Genomic DNA, 7,103 nt, shown 5'->3' on the forward strand with positions numbered 1-7,103 from the left:
TTCTGTTCCTCTTCACATCTTTCTAACTTAACTATTTCCAATGGGAATATTATCAAAAGATTGTATCTCATCCAAGAACTTTCTCTGAAAAGCTGTTTCTGAGATAAAATATTTATTTAATTACACAAACACAAAGGTGTATCAGTAGAACATGAGAAGACAAAGTAACTCCTTAAAATTGAAAAAAAAAAAGAAAAAGGATGTGATTGTTTTCTTTCTCTTTAGTTCATACTCCTCTTGGCCGCCTGGCAAAGCCTCAGTGTTCCCTCCCCCACAGCTCACATTCTGGCTACCAACCTTCATCTTCTCTCCCCCACCCCCCTTTCCCTTTTTCTTTCCCTTTCTAATGTGGATGATGCTATCTCCCCTCATTTGATAATGTTAACTCTAGAATTCTTAGTCCATCCACGCAGTTGTGGGAAAACTGTCATCCCACATCAGCTTACCAAGTGTATTCGTTTCCTAGGCTGCCATAGCAAATAACCACAAATTCAATGGCTTAAAACAAGAATGATTCCCTCACAGTTTGGGAGCTCAGAAGTCTGAAATCCAGGTGTTGGCAGAGCCCTGTTCCCTCCAAAGGCTCTGGGGGACAGTGCACTGCATGGCTCTTTGCATCTTCTGGTGGCTCTGAGAATTCCTTAGCTGAAGGCCACTTCAATCTCTGTCTCCACGGTACTTTACCTCTTCCTTTTCTCCCTGTATGTCTCTCCTATGTGTGTGTTTTATAAGGACACTTGTCACTGGGTTTAGAGCCCATCCAGATAATCCAAGATGATCTTTTCATCTCAAAATCCTTAACTTAATGATATCGATAAACACCTTTTCCTCAAATAAGGGTACATTCACAGGTTATGGGAATTAGGAAGTGGGCATATCTTTTGGGGACCACTGTTCAACTCATTACAGTGTGAATATTAGTCCCTTGTAAGTGTCAGGCTCCTTGCAACAAAATGAAAAGTTATGGTTCATTTAGCTTAGCTTCCCATACATTTAAAATAATTTAGTACTAAGTATGAAAAGAAAAAAAAAAAGAGTGATCTACTGCCCTCATGTCCAGAGAGTGTTATGCCCAGAATTCGTGATCCCCAAAGACCACTAGGGAGCCGAGTCCGATGCAAAAGCAAAGAGCCTTTATTTGAGCTAGCTCGAGCTCAATCCCCTACCTGTACCGACGCAGCGGTGAGATACCAGGGAAAGAGAGCGAGTTTCAAAAGCACAAAGGTTTTATAGGGGTCTAGGGGCAGCCGATTGGCTGGGGGAGTGGCGTGTTTTGATCAGGAAGCTTGAATGGGTGAGCGGGAGGTCACTCAAAGGGAGGAGGCGTGGTCTAGGTGAAGGACACAGAACAAGATGGAGTCGGCTGGCGTAGGCCCGCCCTTTCAAGAGTCAGTCCATAAATGATTCTTTGGCCAATTGCTGTTCAATTTCTAGAACACAAAATATCTTCATTTTAAAAGTAAATGTCAATTCTTTGTTATACATGATGCAAACATTTGCCAGGTACAATGAGACAAGAGCATTCATATTGGACTTTTTTAACAATAGTAACAATATATCTTCTGAGGTTCAAATCTTGAGGAAAGGCAAATAGAAGTATATAAAACCCCAGTAGAGGCACTAATAACAATTCAGACGTTCATAAGGAATTGGGACACCTGGGTGGCTCAGTCAGTTAAACATCCGACTTCAGCTCAGGTCATGATCTCAGCTATGCTGACAGCTCAGAGCCTGGAGCCTGCTTCAGATTCTGTGTCTCCTTCTCTCTCTCTGCCCCTCCCCTGCTCACCCTCTGTCTGTCTGTCTCTCTCTCTCAAAAATAAACAAACATTAAAAAAAAGTTCATAAGGAATATATCCCTCGTTATGAAATCTTTTGTTGAAATGAAAAATTATGAAAACTATTTTTTGGTAAAAACTATGTTTTATTCTCTCTGCATTTGTCATGTGTCTTTATGTCATTAACACTGAGTTCCAACCATTACTAAACTTTTATTGTACAGTCATATTATAATTTGGATTTTAAAAAAATTAATGTTTATTTTTGAGAGAGAGAGACAGAGTGTGAGCAGGGGAGGGGCAGAGAGAGAGGGAGGCACAGAATCCGAAATAGGCTCCAGGCTCTGAGCTGTCAGCACAGAGCCCAACGTGGGGCTCGAACTCACAGACTGCAAGATCATGACCTGAGCTGAAGTCAGGCGCTCTACCAACTGAGCCACCCAGGCGCCTGGGTATTGTTGTTGTTGTTGTTAACATCACTAAAGACACAAATCTGAAAAGAAAGGCTTGATCATTGCAGTAAAATAATTTAAAAAAAAATGTATAAAAAGAATATGAGGATAATAGTTATTTGAATTAGATTTTTGTGTTATTTTCTAATTCCTCCTTAGACTGTTTTGCTGTTGTGATATTGAAATTTATAAAAATATAATTGGTCATTCAGATGACCAAAATCTCTTCCTCATATATATGTGTTCATTGTCCACAGTTCCTGGTTCACAGTTCCTTGGAATTTCCTGAGTGATAAGAGCACTGGGAGCATCTTTTGTCATCATATTTGGTCTCTTGGCCTCAGTTCCTGAAATTGCTTCAGAGCCGTAGAGGTGAAATGGGTGTCTTATTATTCATAACAAGCCCTTTTCCACCACAGCTGGATTTGTGTCAGTGAGGTGACTTGGAGGACATGTAAGGATGGGGCTGGTTGCCAGGGAAACCAACCATCAATCCCACCCCAGCCTCCTGATTGCCAGGGAGGGAAGAAGGGTTGGAGGTTGAACCAATCACCAATGATCAATGATTTATTCAATTATGCCTATGTAATGAAGCCTGCATAAAAACCTAAAAAGAAGGGGTCGATAGGGTTTCCATGTGCCACGATGCCAGGCCCCAAACTCTACAAGGATAGGAGCTCCTTTGTTCAGGGCCTTACTCTATGTTTCTCTCTGTCTGGCTATTGATTCGTATCCTTCGATATCCATTGTAATAAGTCAGTAATCTAGTGAGTAAACAGGTTTTTCTGAGTTCCATGAGCTGCTCTAGCAAATTAATGGAACCCAAGGAGGAGGTCGTGGGAACCTCTGATTTATGGCCAGTTAGAAGTGCCCGTAACAACCTGGACTTGACAATGGCATCCTAAGTTGGAGAGGGGTTGCCGGAACCTCCCAATTTGTCGCCGTAGGTCAGAAGCACAGGTAACTGAGCCTTTTACTTGTGGGATCTGACGCTATCTCTGGGTGAACACTGCCAGAACTGAACTGTCAGACACCCTTTCACTCTTTCTGCTCTCCTGCAGGGGCCCTGGGAACATTTCTGAGGTGTTTGGGTGAAACCATTCTAGCAAGACCAATGCAGCAGACTTGCCCCACCCGTATCTGTATTCTTTAACAAAGCTAATGACCCTCCTCCATTTTTAGGTAACATACCAGCATCGAGTACTTCCTGCGAGCCAGGCTCTCTGTAAATATTTTAGACGTGGAGTCTTGCTTAATCCCAGCGGCACCACAGAGATAAGTATGATCTCCCCTTTTACAAACGAGGGCGGCAAGACACTGAGACAGCTCTTTTCAACAAACAGAACATGCTGGTGGAGCCAGATGGAATTCAGTCTGCTTGACTGGAAGTTTGTACATACAAACAATTCAGTGTATAATGGTAGCTGTCCAAATTTAAATATATATGCTAGCTTTCTGGATTTTGACAAGTAATGTTATTAGAAACCTGCTAACACAGAAACTTTTTTCTTTTTCTTTAAAGTGTATTTATTTTGAGAGAGAGAGAGTGCAAGTGTGAGCAGGGGAGGGGCAGAGAGAGAGGGGGAGAGAGAGAGAATCCTAAAGCAGGCTCCGTTGGGCTTCAGCACGGAGCCCAACACAGGGCTTGATGCCACAAACTGTGACATCATGACCCGAGCCAAGATCAAGAGTCAGATGCTCAACCGGCTGAGCCACTCAGGGCACCCCCAGAAACTGTTTTCTAGCATGTAAATCTCTATGGGAACTGATGAGCCTCTCATACACCTCAATTAAATTCTTTGTGTGATTTGGACAGTTTAAAAGTTACTTCAACTTTGGGAATTAAGGGTTTCAAAATTTTATCATCATCATTTCATTTCATAACCCTCTTTCCATTCTCTCTTTAGCAAGAATCATGTAAAAACCTGATGAAAGTTTTATCTTATTGAAAGATTTTTAATTAAAAAAAAATTTTTTTTTAACGTTTATTTATTGTTGAAACAGAGAGACAGAGCATGAACGGGGGAGGGGCAGAGAGAGAGGGAAACACAGAATCTGAAACAGGCTCCAGGCTCTGAGCTGTCAGCACAGAGCCCGATGCGGGGCTCGAACTCATGGGCCGTGAGATCGTGACCTGGGCTGAAGTCAGACGCTTAACCGCTTAACCGACTGAGCCACCCAGGCGCCCCAATTTTTTTTTTTTTTTTTTTTTTTTTTTTTTACTTAAAAGTATAGAAAGTGATTTCTGTGAAGAATTAAAACTTAAAAGTAGAAATTTTTGTGTTTCATTAAATGTGGATTAGGGGCACCGGGGTGGCTCAGTTAAGTATCCAACTTCAGCTCAGGTCATGATCTCACACTCTGAGTTTGAGCCCCACATTGGGCTCTGTGCTGACAGCTCAGAGCCTGGAGCCTGCTTTGGATTCCGTGTTTCCCTCTCTTTCTGCCCCTCCCCACTCCTGCTCTGTCCTCTCTCTCTCTCAAATATAAATAAACATGCAAAAAAATGGTGAATTACTTATGAAATCATTTTTGAAGGAGGTTAATATAGAAGAGGTAGGACTTTTATACTTGTTTGAGGCCCTCCATGAATTTAGTGCCAATCCTACGGGATGCCAGCGGGGAAGTCTTCTGCTCATCTCACTATGGTAGCTGGCAATTTAAGAATCCAGCCCCATTAGGCCTTTGGTATTTTTGCATTATTGGCCATCTTATAGTTACCATTATTGAGAGACTCCCATGAATCAGGCACTGGCCAAATTCATTACTTTTTAATCTCATGGAATCTTTCCCACACTCAGAAGTAGCTGTCATCACCATTTTTCAGATGAAGAAACTGGGACTCACTAGTAATAGATCACACGTATTGAGCATTCGTATATTTGACCATGTCGCCTTGCAATTGTGACCTCATTTGATACTCAACAATCCTGTATTTTACAGATGAGGAAACTGAGACTCAAAGAGTTTGTTAACTTGGCCACAGTTGGAAAACGAATGCATAGCGAAGCCAAGATTCTTCAGGCCCTTGCTCCTGGAAAAGGAGGGAGGGAGGACAGTGGCCACCATGTAATGCAAAGTGTGAATTTCCCCACCCAGGAAAGATGGTGGGCTGAGGTAAGTCATGACAGCCATCTTTGCAATGCTCAGAAGTTGTCCTGAGGAAAAGGAAGTTGATCTATTCAGGGTGGCCCCAAGAGGGCAGAGCTGTCATCCCAAGGCCTGACTTCCCTCTTACTGAAGGAAGAATTTTAACTCAACAGCTGACAAGGAGTGGTTTCAGCAAGAAGTGGACTCCTTTCCACTGACATGTGGTTCTCCACTTTTAACCTGCTCACTGATCACCCAGGGAGCTTGTTTTTACAAAACACATACTCAAGACCTTTTTCCAGGGATTCTCAGTAAGTGTGGAGCAGGACCCTGGGTGAACCTGTCCCAGGAGGTCAACACTAGGATACTGAAGAGGCAACACGTGGCAACCCTACTATTAGAGAGGGGATTCCTTCATAATAGGGGAGGTTGGACTGGATGATCCCTAAGTTACCTTCAGAGTCACTGAAACCAGAACCGTGAAAATAAAATGCTGAGCTGCTAGGAACTAGGATTGGCTGGAAACTTCTGTGAGCTAAGGGCTCCACTTGATAAAAATAGCTGTATCGCCATCTGGTGGACTGCCTAAAAAGTCTTTATTTGCACTCCTTTATCCTAAAACCATAGCATGATTTTTTTTTTTTTTTTTAATTCTGATGCCCTTCACTTTACAAACCAGGAATCAGACTCAGAAAGTCTAGAGCCTACGCCCCACATCCAGCCAGCAATCCCCAGTGTACTGCTTCCCGTAGGCTTGAATTGCACAAGACTGATCCTAGGCTTATCAATCACAAAATGTTCCAAGTTTTTCCTCCAGCAAGCAGTTAGGAGAAGGTTTAAGTTTTAGACAGCTGTCACAATGCAACAAAGTTCCCAGATACTTTAGTACTATATCTCTCAAAGGATGGGGCACTGCATTAAAGATGCAGAATTCTTGGCTCTATCTCATGTGCACACCTATAGACTGACATTTGGACGGTGGATGCTTCACAGCCTGCGGGATCTCTCCAACCTAACCAGGTCCCAAACAGAAACCTCACATGTGTGCATCTCATTAGCAAAACTGAAATCACTTCTGAATCTCTGGCCACAGTTTAACGAGGGAGATGTAGTGTTCGCGTTCAATGTCGTTTCTCACTTTCCAGCTTCTGCCACCCCGGAAGGCATCTTAGGGGAAAAGAAAAGAAAAGCAAAAGTTGGGAGAGATGCTGAGCAAACCAATTAGAATCTTATATATCTATCCCCCTTGACCATCCCCCCCCCACCCCCAACCCTCCTCTCTTACCTCTATGTTGCAGTCGAATTCCTGGAAAGAGTTGTCTATTCTGTTTCCACTTCCTCACCTCCCACTCATTCCTTACCTCACAACTGCATCCCTCTCATATCGCCTCTTGGCACATGACCTTCCCAATCCCCTTGCTTTGTCTCCCCCTCACCTCCCAGCCCCCTTCCACTCCTATGTGGTGATTGCCAAATTCTGCATTTAGCACCTCACTGCCCTCAGTCTGTGTTCTCTGCCTCGGTGGTATACCTACCACCACGTGCAGATAATCCCCCAAAGGATAACTCCAGCCATACAATCTTTCCCAAAGGACAGACCCAGGTTTCCAGGTGCATCCTGAACGTGGCCAACTAAAGCACAAGCAACTCAAACTCAACATGTCTAATATGAAATCCATCACTTAAAAAATGTGTTCTTCCCCCTGCGTCCTAGATGTCTATGTCAACTGTACAACTACCCACTTGCTGAAGCTAGAATCCTGGGATTCGAATGGATTCTTCT

The sequence above is a fragment of the Prionailurus bengalensis genome, chromosome A1 (assembly GCF_016509475.1).
Source record: "Prionailurus bengalensis isolate Pbe53 chromosome A1, Fcat_Pben_1.1_paternal_pri, whole genome shotgun sequence".
NCBI lineage: Eukaryota > Metazoa > Chordata > Mammalia > Carnivora > Felidae > Prionailurus > Prionailurus bengalensis.